Raw genomic sequence first — 13,558 nt, 5'->3', positions numbered from 1 at the left:
TAATTCATGACCACCACCAAAAAATCGAAAATTCCATCCAAATCCTGAAAAAATTGAAATTTTTATATGAAAAACTTGTTTTGCTCATATCTCCTAAACTATGCGTCCTAGAGCGAAAAGGAGCTTAATTCATGACCACCACCAAAAAATCGAAAATTCCATCCAAATCCTGAAAAAATTGAAATTTTAATATGAAAAACTTGTTTTGCTCATATCTACTAAACTATGCGTCCTAGAGCGAAAAGGAGCTTAATTCATGACCACCCCCAAAAAATCGAAAATTCCATCCAAATCCTGAAAAAAATTAAATTTTTATATGAAAAACTTGTTTTGCTCATATCTCCTAAACTATGCGTCCTACAGCGAAAAGGAGCTTAATTCATGACCACCCCCAAAAAATCGGAAATTCCATCCAAATCCTGAAAAAATTGAAATTTTTATATGAAAAACTTGTTTTGCTCATATCTCCTAAACTATGCGTCCTAGAGCGAAAAGGAGCTTAATTCATGACCACCACCAAAAAATCGAAAATTCCATCCAAATCCTGAGCTTAATTCATTTTTATATGAAAAACTTGTTTTGCTCATATCTCCTAAACTATGCGTCCTACAGCGAAAAGGAGCTTAATTCATGACCACCCCCAAAAAATCGGAAATTCCATCCAAATCCTGAAAAAATTGAAATTTTTATATGAAAAACTTGTTTTGCTCATATCTCCTAAACTATGCGTCCTAGAGCGAAAAGGAGCTTAATTCATGACCACCACCAAAAAATCGAAAATTCCATCCAAATCCTGAAAAAAATTAAATTTTTATATGAAAAACTTGTTTTGCTCATATCTCCTAAACTATGCGTCCTACAGCGAAAAGGAGCTTAATTCATGACCACCACCAAAAAATCGAAAATTCCATCCAAATCCTGAAAAAAATTAAATTTTTATATGAAAAACTTGTTTTGCTCATATCTCCTAAACTATGCGTCCTAGAGCGAAAAGGAGCTTAATTCATGACCACCCCCAAAAAATCGAAAATTCCATCCAAATCCTGAAAAAATTGAAATTTTTATATGAAAAACTTGTTTTGCTCATATCTCCTAAACTATGCGTCCTACAGCGAAAAGGAGCTTAATTCATGACCACCCCCAAAAAATCGGAAATTCCATCCAAATCCTGAAAAAATTGAAATTTTTATATGAAAAACTTGTTTTGCTCATATCTCCTAAACTATGCGTCCTAGAGCGAAAAGGAGCTTAATTCATGACCACCCCCAAAAAATCGAAAATTTCATCCAAATCCTGAAAAAATTGAAATTTTTATATGAGAAACTTATTTTGCCCATATCTCCTAAACTATGCGTCCTAGCGAAAAGGAGCTTAATTCATGACCACCCCCAAAAAATTGAAAATTCCATCCAAATCCTGAAAAAATTTAAATTTTTATATGAGAAACTTATTTTGCCCATATCTCCTAAACTATGCGTCCTAGAGCGAAAAGGAGCTTAATTCATGACCACCCCCAAAAAATCGAAAATTCCAACCAAATCCTGAAAAAAATTAAATTTTTATATGAAAAACTTGTTTTGCTCATATCTCCTAAACTATGCGTCCTAGAGCGAAAAGGAGCTTAATTCATGACCACCACCAAAAAATCGAAAATTCCATCCAAATCCTGAAAAAATTGAAATTTTTATATGAAAAACTTGTTTTGCTCATATCTCCTAAACTATGCGTCCTACAGCGAAAAGGAGCTTTATTCATGACCACCCCCAAAAAATCGGAAATTCCATCCAAATCCTGAAAAAAATTAAATTTTTATATGAAAAACTTGTTTTGCTCATATCTCCTAAACTATGCGTCCTACAGCGAAAAGGAGCTTAATTCATGACCACCCCAAAAAAATCGAAAATACCATCCAAATCCTGAAAAAATTGAAATTTTTATATGAAAAACTTGTTTTGCCCATATCTCCTAAACTATGCGTCCTAGAGCGAAAAGGAGCTTAATTCATGACCACCCCCAAAAAATTTAAAATTCCATCCAAATCCTGAAAAAATTTAAATTTTTATATGAGAAACTTATTTTGCCCATATCTCCTAAACTATGCGTCCTAGAGCGAAAAGGAGCTTAATTCATGACCACCCCCAAAAAATCGAAAATTCCAACCAAATCCTGAAAAAATTGAAATTTTTATATGAAAAACTTGTTTTGCTCATATCTCCTAAACTATGCGTCCTACAGCGAAAAGGAGCTTAATTCATGACCACCCCCAAAAAATCGAAAATTCCATCCAAATCCTGAAAAAATTGAAATTTTAATATGAAAAACTTGTTTTGCTCATATCTCCTAAACTATGCGTCCTACAGCGAAAAGGAGCTTAATTCATGACCACCCCCAAAAAATCGAAAATTCCATCCAAATCCTGAAAAAAATTAAATTTTTATATGAAAAACTTGTTTTGCTCATATCTCCTAAACTATGCGTCCTACAGCGAAAAGGAGCTTAATTCATGACCACCCCCAAAAAATCGGAAATTCCATCCAAATCCTGAAAAAATTGAAATTTTAATATGAAAAACTTGTTTTGCTCATATCTACTAAACTATGCGTCCTAGAGCGAAAAGCAGCTTAATTCATGACCACCACCAAAAAATCGAAAATTCCATCCAAATCCTGAAAAAAATTAAATTTTTATATGAAAAACTTGTTTTGCTCATATCTCCTAAACTATGCGTCCTACAGCGAAAAGGAGCTTAATTCATGACCACCCCCAAAAAATCGGAAATTCCATCCAAATCCTGAAAAAATTGAAATTTTTATATGAAAAACTTGTTTTGCTCATATCTCCTAAACTATGCGTCCTAGAGCGAAAAGGAGCTTAATTCATGACCACCACCAAAAAATCGAAAATTCCATCCAAATCCTGAAAAAAATTAAATTTTTATATGAAAAACTTGTTTTGCTCATATCTCCTAAACTATGCGTCCTAGAGCGAAAAGGAGCTTAATTCATGACCACCACCAAAAAATCGAAAATTCCATCCAAATCCTGAAAAAAATTAAATTTTTATATGAAAAACTTGTTTTGCTCATATCTCCTAAACTATGCGTCCTAGAGCGAAAAGGAGCTTAATTCATGACCACCCCCAAAAAATCGAAAATTCCATCCAAATCCTGAAAAAATTGAAATTTTTATATGAAAAACTTGTTTTGCTCATATCTCCTAAACTATGCGTCCTAGAGCGAAAAGGAGCTTAATTCATGACCACCACCAAAAAATCGAAAATTCCATCCAAATCCTGAAAAAAATTAAATTTTTATATGAAAAATTTGTTTTGCTCATATCTCCTAAACTATGCGTCCTACAGCGAAAAGGAGCTTAATTCATGACCACCCCAAAAAAATCGAAAATTCCATCCAAATCCTGAAAAAATTTAAATTTTTATATGAAAAACTTGTTTTGCTCATATCTCCTAAACTATGCGTCCTAGAGCGAAAAGGAGCTTAATTCATGACCACCCCCAAAAAATCGAAAATTCCATCCAAATCCTGAAAAAATTGAAATTTTAATATGAAAAACTTGTTTTGCTCATATCTCCTAAACTATGCGTCCTACAGCGAAAAGGAGGTTAATTCATGACCGCCCCCAAAAAATCGAAAATTCCATCCAAATCCTGAAAAAATTGAAATTTTTATATGAAAAACTTGTTTTGCTCATATCTCCTAAACTATGCGTCCTACAGCGAAAAGGAGCTTAATTCATGACCACCCCAAAAAATCGAAAATACCATCCAAATCCTGAAAAAATTGAAATTTTTATATGAAAAACTTGTTTTGCCCATATCTCCTAAACTATGCGTCCTAGAGCGAAAAGGAGCTTAATTCATGACCACCCCCAAAAAATCGAAAATTCCATCCAAATCCTGAAAAAATTGAAATTTTTATATGAAAAACTTATTTTGCCCATATCTCCTAAACTATGCGTCCTAGAGCGAAAAGGAGCTTAATTCATGACCACCCCCAAAAAATCGAAAATTCCAACCAAATCCTGAAAAAATTGAAATTTTTATATGAAAAACTTGTTTTGCTCATATCTCCTAAACTATGCGTCCTAGAGCGAAAAGGAGCTTAATTCATGACCACCCCCAAAAAATCGAAAATTCCATCCAAATCCTGAAAAAATTGAAAATTCCAAACAAATCCTGAAAAAATTGAAATTTTTATATGAAAAACTTATTTTGCTCATATCTCCTAAACTATGCGTCCTAGAGCGAAAAGGAGCTTAATTCATGACCACCCCCAAAAAATCGAAAATTCCATCCAAATCCTGAAAAAATTGAAATTTTTATATGAAAAACTTGTTTTGCTCATATCTCCTAAACTATGCGTTCTAGAGCGAAAAGGAGCTTAATTCATGACCACCACCAAAAAATCGAAAATTCCATCCAAATCCTGAAAAAATTGAAATTTTAATATGAAAAACTTGTTTTGCTCATATCTACTAAACTATGCGTCCTACAGCGAAAAGGAGCTTAATTCATGACCACCACCAAAAAATCGAAAATTCCATCCAAATCCTGAAAAAAATTAAATTTTTATATGAAAAACTTGTTTTGCTCATATCTCCTAAACTATGCGTCCTACAGCGAAAAGGAGCTTAATTCATGACCACCCCCAAAAAATCGGAAATTCCATCCAAATCCTGAAAAAATTGAAATTTTTATATGAAAAACTTGTTTTGCTCATATCTCCTAAACTATGCGTCCTAGAGCGAAAAGGAGCTTAATTCATGACCACCACCAAAAAATCGAAAATTCCATCCAAATCCTGAAAAAAATTAAATTTTTATATGAAAAACTTGTTTTGCTCATATCTCCTAAACTATGCGTCCTAGAGCGAAAAGGAGCTTAATTCATGACCACCCCCAAAAAATTGGAAATTCCATCCAAATCCTGAAAAAATTTAAATTTTTATATGAAAAACTTGTTTTGCTCATATCTCCTAAACTATGCGTCCTAGAGCGAAAAGGAGCTTAATTCATGACCACCCCCAAAAAATCGAAAATTCCATCCAAATCCTGAAAAAATTGAAATTTTTATATGAAAAACTTGTTTTGCTCATATCTCCTAAACTATGCGTCCTACAGCGAAAAGGAGCTTAATTCATGACCACCCCCAAAAAAACGGAAATTCCATCCAAATCCTGCAAAAATTGAAATTTTTATATGAAAAACTTGTTTTGCTCATATCTCCTAAACTATGCGTCCTAGAGCGAAAAGGAGCTTAATTCATGACCACCCCCAAAAAATCGGAAATTCCATCCAAATCCTGCAAAAATTGAAATTTTTATATGAAAAACTTGTTTTGCTCATATCTCCTAAACTATGCGTCCTAGAGCGAAAAGGAGCTTAATTCATGACCACCACCAAAAAATCGAAAATTCCATCCAAATCCTGAAAAAAATTAAATTTTTATATGAAAAACTTGTTTTGCTCATATCTCCTAAACTATGCGTCCTACAGCGAAAAGGAGCTTAATTCATGACCACCCCAAAAAAATCGAAAATTCCATCCAAATCCTGAAAAAATTTAAATTTTTATATGAAAAACTTGTTTTGCCCATATCTCCTAAACTATGCGTCCTAGAGCGAAAAGGAGCTTAATTCATGACCACACCCAAAAAATCGAAAATTCCATCCAAATCCTGAAAAAATTGAAATTTTAATATGAAAAACTTGTTTTGCTCATATCTCCTAAACTATGCGTCCTACAGCGAAAAGGAGGTTAATTCATGACCGCCCCCAAAAAATCGAAAATTCCATCCAAATCCTGAAAAAATTGAAATTTTTATATGAAAAACTTGTTTTGCTCATATCTCCTAAACTATGCGTCCTACAGCGAAAAGGAGCTTAATTCATGACCACCTTTAAATTAAATTTTTATATGAAAAACTTGTTTTGCTCATATCTCCTAAACTATGCGTCCTAGAGCGAAAAGGAGCTTAATTCATGACCACCCCCAAATCGAAAATTCCATCCAAATCCTGAAAAAATTGAAATTTTTATATGAAAAACTTGTTTTGCTCATATCTCCTAAACTATGCGTCCTACAGCGAAAAGGAGCTTAATTCATGACCACCCCCAAAAAATCGAAAATTCCATCCAAATCCTGAAAAAATTTAAAATTCCAACCAAATCCTGAAAAAATTGAAATTTTTATATGAAAAACTTGTTTTGCTCATATCTCCTAAACTATGTGTCCTAGAGCGAAAAGGAGCTTAATTCATGACCACCACCAAAAAATCGAAAATTCCATCCAAATCCTGAAAAAAATTAAATTTTTCTATGAAAAACTTGTTTTGCTCATATCTCCTAAACTATGCGTCCTAGAGCGAAAAGGAGCTTAATTCATGAATACCCCCAAAAAATCGAAAATTCCATCCAAATCCTGAAAAAATTGAAATTTTAATATGAAAAACTTGTTTTGCTCATATCTCCTAAACTATGCGTCCTACAGCGAAAAGGAGCTTAATTCATGACCACCCCCAAAAAATCGAAAATTCCATCCAAATCCTGAAAAAAATTAAATTTTTATATGAAAAACTTGTTTTGCTCATATCTCCTAAACTATGCGTCCTACAGCGAAAAGGAGCTTAATTCATGACCACCCCCAAAAAATCGGAAATTCCATCCAAATCCTGAAAAAATTGAAATTTTAATATGAAAAACTTGTTTTGCTCATATCTACTAAACTATGCGTCCTAGAGCGAAAAGCAGCTTAATTCATGACCACCACCAAAAAATCGAAAATTCCATCCAAATCCTGAAAAAAATTAAATTTTTATATGAAAAACTTGTTTTGCTCATATCTCCTAAACTATGCGTCCTACAGCGAAAAGGAGCTTAATTCATGACCACCCCCAAAAAATCGGAAATTCCATCCAAATCCTGAAAAAATTGAAATTTTTATATGAAAAACTTGTTTTGCTCATATCTCCTAAACTATGCGTCCTAGAGCGAAAAGGAGCTTAATTCATGACCACCACCAAAAAATCGAAAATTCCATCCAAATCCTGAAAAAAATTAAATTTTTATATGAAAAACTTGTTTTGCTCATATCTCCTAAACTATGCGTCCTAGAGCGAAAAGGAGCTTAATTCATGACCACCACCAAAAAATCGAAAATTCCATCCAAATCCTGAAAAAAATTAAATTTTTATATGAAAAACTTGTTTTGCTCATATCTCCTAAACTATGCGTCCTAGAGCGAAAAGGAGCTTAATTCATGACCACCCCCAAAAAATCGAAAATTCCATCCAAATCCTGAAAAAATTGAAATTTTTATATGAAAAACTTGTTTTGCTCATATCTCCTAAACTATGCGTCCTAGAGCGAAAAGGAGCTTAATTCATGACCACCACCAAAAAATCGAAAATTCCATCCAAATCCTGAAAAAAATTAAATTTTTATATGAAAAATTTGTTTTGCTCATATCTCCTAAACTATGCGTCCTACAGCGAAAAGGAGCTTAATTCATGACCACCCCAAAAAAATCGAAAATTCCATCCAAATCCTGAAAAAATTGAAATTTTTATATGAAAAACTTGTTTTGCTCATATCTCCTAAACTATGCGTCCTAGAGCGAAAAGGAGCTTAATTCATGACCACCCCCAAAAAATCGAAAATTCCATCCAAATCCTGAAAAAATTGAAATTTTAATATGAAAAACTTGTTTTGCTCATATCTCCTAAACTATGCGTCCTACAGCGAAAAGGAGGTTAATTCATGACCGCCCCCAAAAAATCGAAAATTCCATCCAAATCCTGAAAAAATTGAAATTTTTATATGAAAAACTTGTTTTGCTCATATCTCCTAAACTATGCGTCCTACAGCGAAAAGGAGCTTAATTCATGACCACCCCAAAAAATCGAAAATACCATCCAAATCCTGAAAAAATTGAAATTTTTATATGAAAAACTTGTTTTGCCCATATCTCCTAAACTATGCGTCCTAGAGCGAAAAGGAGCTTAATTCATGACCACCCCCAAAAAATCGAAAATTCCATCCAAATCCTGAAAAAATTGAAATTTTTATATGAAAAACTTATTTTGCCCATATCTCCTAAACTATGCGTCCTAGAGCGAAAAGGAGCTTAATTCATGACCACCCCCAAAAAATCGAAAATTCCAACCAAATCCTGAAAAAATTGAAATTTTTATATGAAAAACTTGTTTTGCTCATATCTCCTAAACTATGCGTCCTAGAGCGAAAAGGAGCTTAATTCATGACCACCCCCAAAAAATCGAAAATTCCATCCAAATCCTGAAAAAATTGAAAATTCCAAACAAATCCTGAAAAAATTGAAATTTTTATATGAAAAACTTATTTTGCTCATATCTCCTAAACTATGCGTCCTAGAGCGAAAAGGAGCTTAATTCATGACCACCCCCAAAAAATCGAAAATTCCATCCAAATCCTGAAAAAATTGAAATTTTTATATGAAAAACTTGTTTTGCTCATATCTCCTAAACTATGCGTTCTAGAGCGAAAAGGAGCTTAATTCATGACCACCACCAAAAAATCGAAAATTCCATCCAAATCCTGAAAAAATTGAAATTTTAATATGAAAAACTTGTTTTGCTCATATCTACTAAACTATGCGTCCTACAGCGAAAAGGAGCTTAATTCATGACCACCACCAAAAAATCGAAAATTCCATCCAAATCCTGAAAAAAATTAAATTTTTATATGAAAAACTTGTTTTGCTCATATCTCCTAAACTATGCGTCCTACAGCGAAAAGGAGCTTAATTCATGACCACCCCCAAAAAATCGGAAATTCCATCCAAATCCTGAAAAAATTGAAATTTTTATATGAAAAACTTGTTTTGCTCATATCTCCTAAACTATGCGTCCTAGAGCGAAAAGGAGCTTAATTCATGACCACCACCAAAAAATCGAAAATTCCATCCAAATCCTGAAAAAAATTAAATTTTTATATGAAAAACTTGTTTTGCTCATATCTCCTAAACTATGCGTCCTAGAGCGAAAAGGAGCTTAATTCATGACCACCCCCAAAAAATTGGAAATTCCATCCAAATCCTGAAAAAATTTAAATTTTTATATGAAAAACTTGTTTTGCTCATATCTCCTAAACTATGCGTCCTAGAGCGAAAAGGAGCTTAATTCATGACCACCCCCAAAAAATCGAAAATTCCATCCAAATCCTGAAAAAATTGAAATTTTTATATGAAAAACTTGTTTTGCTCATATCTCCTAAACTATGCGTCCTACAGCGAAAAGGAGCTTAATTCATGACCACCCCCAAAAAAACGGAAATTCCATCCAAATCCTGCAAAAATTGAAATTTTTATATGAAAAACTTGTTTTGCTCATATCTCCTAAACTATGCGTCCTAGAGCGAAAAGGAGCTTAATTCATGACCACCCCCAAAAAATCGGAAATTCCATCCAAATCCTGCAAAAATTGAAATTTTTATATGAAAAACTTGTTTTGCTCATATCTCCTAAACTATGCGTCCTAGAGCGAAAAGGAGCTTAATTCATGACCACCACCAAAAAATCGAAAATTCCATCCAAATCCTGAAAAAAATTAAATTTTTATATGAAAAACTTGTTTTGCTCATATCTCCTAAACTATGCGTCCTACAGCGAAAAGGAGCTTAATTCATGACCACCCCAAAAAAATCGAAAATTCCATCCAAATCCTGAAAAAATTTAAATTTTTATATGAAAAACTTGTTTTGCCCATATCTCCTAAACTATGCGTCCTAGAGCGAAAAGGAGCTTAATTCATGACCACACCCAAAAAATCGAAAATTCCATCCAAATCCTGAAAAAATTGAAATTTTAATATGAAAAACTTGTTTTGCTCATATCTCCTAAACTATGCGTCCTACAGCGAAAAGGAGGTTAATTCATGACCGCCCCCAAAAAATCGAAAATTCCATCCAAATCCTGAAAAAATTGAAATTTTTATATGAAAAACTTGTTTTGCTCATATCTCCTAAACTATGCGTCCTACAGCGAAAAGGAGCTTAATTCATGACCACCTTTAAATTAAATTTTTATATGAAAAACTTGTTTTGCTCATATCTCCTAAACTATGCGTCCTAGAGCGAAAAGGAGCTTAATTCATGACCACCCCCAAATCGAAAATTCCATCCAAATCCTGAAAAAATTGAAATTTTTATATGAAAAACTTGTTTTGCTCATATCTCCTAAACTATGCGTCCTACAGCGAAAAGGAGCTTAATTCATGACCACCCCCAAAAAATCGGAAATTCCATCCAAATCCTGAAAAAATTGAAATTTTTATATGAAAAACTTGTTTTGCTCATATCTCCTAAACTATGCGTCCTAGAGCGAAAAGGAGCTTAATTCATGACCACCACCAAAAAATCGGAAATTCCATCCAAATCCTGAAAAAATTGAAATTTTTATATGAAAAACTTGTTTTGCTCATATCTCTTAAACTATGCGTCCTAGAGCGAAAAGGAGCTTAATTCATGACCACCACCAAAAAATCGAAAATTCCATCCAAATCCTGAAAAAAATTAAATTTTTATATGAAAAACTTGTTTTGCTCATATCTCCTAAACTATGCGTCCTAGAGCGAAAAGGAGCTTAATTCATGACCATCCACAAAAAATCGAAAATTCCATCCAAATCCTGAAAAAATTGAAATTTGTATATGAAAATTTGTTTTGATCATATCTCCTAAACTATGCGTCCTAGAGCGAAAAGGAGCTTAATTCTTGACCACCCCCAAAAAATCGAAAATTCCATCCAAATCCTGAAAAAATTGAAAATTCCAACCAAATCCTGAAAAATTGAAATTTTTATATGAAAAACTTGTTTTGCTCATATCTCCTAAACTATGCGTCCTAGAGCGAAAAGGAGCTTAATTCATGACCACCCCCAAAAAATCGAAAATTCCATCCAAATCCTGAAAAAATTGAAATTTTAATATGAAAAACTTGTTTTGCTCATATCTCCTAAACTATGCGTCCTAGAGCGAAAAAAAGCTTAATTCATGACCACCACCAAAAAATCGAAAATTCCATCCAAATCCTGAAAAAAATTAAATTTTTATATGAAAAACTTGTTTTGCTCATATCTCCTAAACTATGCGTCCTACAGCGAAAAGGAGCTTAATTCATGACCACCCCCAAAAAATCGAAAATTCCATCCAAATCCTGAAAAATTGAAATTTTTATATGAAAAACTTGTTTTGCTCATATCTCCTAAACTATGCGTCCTAGAGCGAAAAGGAGCTTAATTCATGACCACCACCAAAAAATCGAAAATTCCATCCAAATCCTGAAAAAATTGAAATTTTAATATGAAAAACTTGTTTTGCTCATATCTCCTAAACTATGCGTCCTAGAGCGAAAAGGAGCTTAATTCATGACCACCCCCAAAAAATCGAAAATTCCATCCAAATCCTGAAAAAAATTAAATTTTTATATGAAAAACTTGTTTTGCTCATATCTCCTAAACTATGCGTCCTACAGCGAAAAGGAGCTTAATTCATGACCACCCCCAAAAAATCGAAAATTCCATCCAAATCCTGAAAAAATTGAAATTTTTATATGAAAAACTTGTTTTGCTCATATCTCCTAAACTATGCGTCCTAGAGCGAAAAGGAGCTTAATTCATGACCACCACCAAAAAATCGAAAATTCCATCCAAATCCTGAAAAAATTGAAATTTTAATATGAAAAACTTGTTTTGCTCATATCTACTAAACTATGCGTCCTAGAGCGAAAAGGAGCTTAATTCATGACCACCCCCAAAAAATCGAAAATTCCATCCAAATCCTGAAAAAAATTAAATTTTTATATGAAAAACTTGTTTTGCTCATATCTCCTAAACTATGCGTCCTACAGCGAAAAGGAGCTTAATTCATGACCACCCCCAAAAAATCGGAAATTCCATCCAAATCCTGAAAAAATTGAAATTTTTATATGAAAAACTTGTTTTGCTCATATCTCCTAAACTATGCGTCCTAGAGCGAAAAGGAGCTTAATTCATGACCACCACCAAAAAATCGAAAATTCCATCCAAATCCTGAGCTTAATTCATTTTTATATGAAAAACTTGTTTTGCTCATATCTCCTAAACTATGCGTCCTACAGCGAAAAGGAGCTTAATTCATGACCACCCCCAAAAAATCGGAAATTCCATCCAAATCCTGAAAAAATTGAAATTTTTATATGAAAAACTTGTTTTGCTCATATCTCCTAAACTATGCGTCCTAGAGCGAAAAGGAGCTTAATTCATGACCACCACCAAAAAATCGAAAATTCCATCCAAATCCTGAAAAAAATTAAATTTTTATATGAAAAACTTGTTTTGCTCATATCTCCTAAACTATGCGTCCTACAGCGAAAAGGAGCTTAATTCATGACCACCACCAAAAAATCGAAAATTCCATCCAAATCCTGAAAAAAATTAAATTTTTATATGAAAAACTTGTTTTGCTCATATCTCCTAAACTATGCGTCCTACAGCGAAAAGGAGCTTAATTCATGACCACCCCCAAAAAATCGGAAATTCCATCCAAATCCTGAAAAAATTGAAATTTTTATATGAAAAACTTGTTTTGCTCATATCTCCTAAACTATGCGTCCTAGAGCGAAAAGGAGCTTAATTCATGACCACCCCCAAAAAATCGAAAATTTCATCCAAATCCTGAAAAAATTGAAATTTTTATATGAGAAACTTATTTTGCCCATATCTCCTAAACTATGCGTCCTAGCGAAAAGGAGCTTAATTCATGACCACCCCCAAAAAATTGAAAATTCCATCCAAATCCTGAAAAAATTTAAATTTTTATATGAGAAACTTATTTTGCCCATATCTCCTAAACTATGCGTCCTAGAGCGAAAAGGAGCTTAATTCATGACCACCCCCAAAAAATCGAAAATTCCAACCAAATCCTGAAAAAAATTAAATTTTTATATGAAAAACTTGTTTTGCTCATATCTCCTAAACTATGCGTCCTAGAGCGAAAAGGAGCTTAATTCATGACCACCACCAAAAAATCGAAAATTCCATCCAAATCCTGAAAAAATTGAAATTTTTATATGAAAAACTTGTTTTGCTCATATCTCCTAAACTATGCGTCCTACAGCGAAAAGGAGCTTAATTCATGACCACCCCCAAAAAATCGGAAATTCCATCCAAATCCTGAAAAAAATTAAATTTTTATATGAAAAACTTGTTTTGCTCATATCTCCTAAACTATGCGTCCTACAGCGAAAAGGAGCTTAATTCATGACCACCCCAAAAAAATCGAAAATACCATCCAAATCCTGAAAAAATTGAAATTTTTATATGAAAAACTTGTTTTGCCCATATCTCCTAAACTATGCGTCCTAGAGCGAAAAGGAGCTTAATTCATGACCACCCCCAAAAAATTTAAAATTCCATCCAAATCCTGAAAAAATTTAAATTTTTATATGAGAAACTTATTTTGCCCATATCTCCTAAACTATGCGTCCTAGAGCGAAAAGGAGCTTAATTCATGACCACCCCCAAAAAAT

The sequence above is a fragment of the Haematobia irritans genome, chromosome 1 (assembly GCF_050003625.1).
Source record: "Haematobia irritans isolate KBUSLIRL chromosome 1, ASM5000362v1, whole genome shotgun sequence".
In the NCBI taxonomy this organism is placed as follows: Eukaryota; Metazoa; Arthropoda; class Insecta; order Diptera; family Muscidae; genus Haematobia; species Haematobia irritans.
This window is presented reverse-complemented; position numbering follows the sequence as displayed.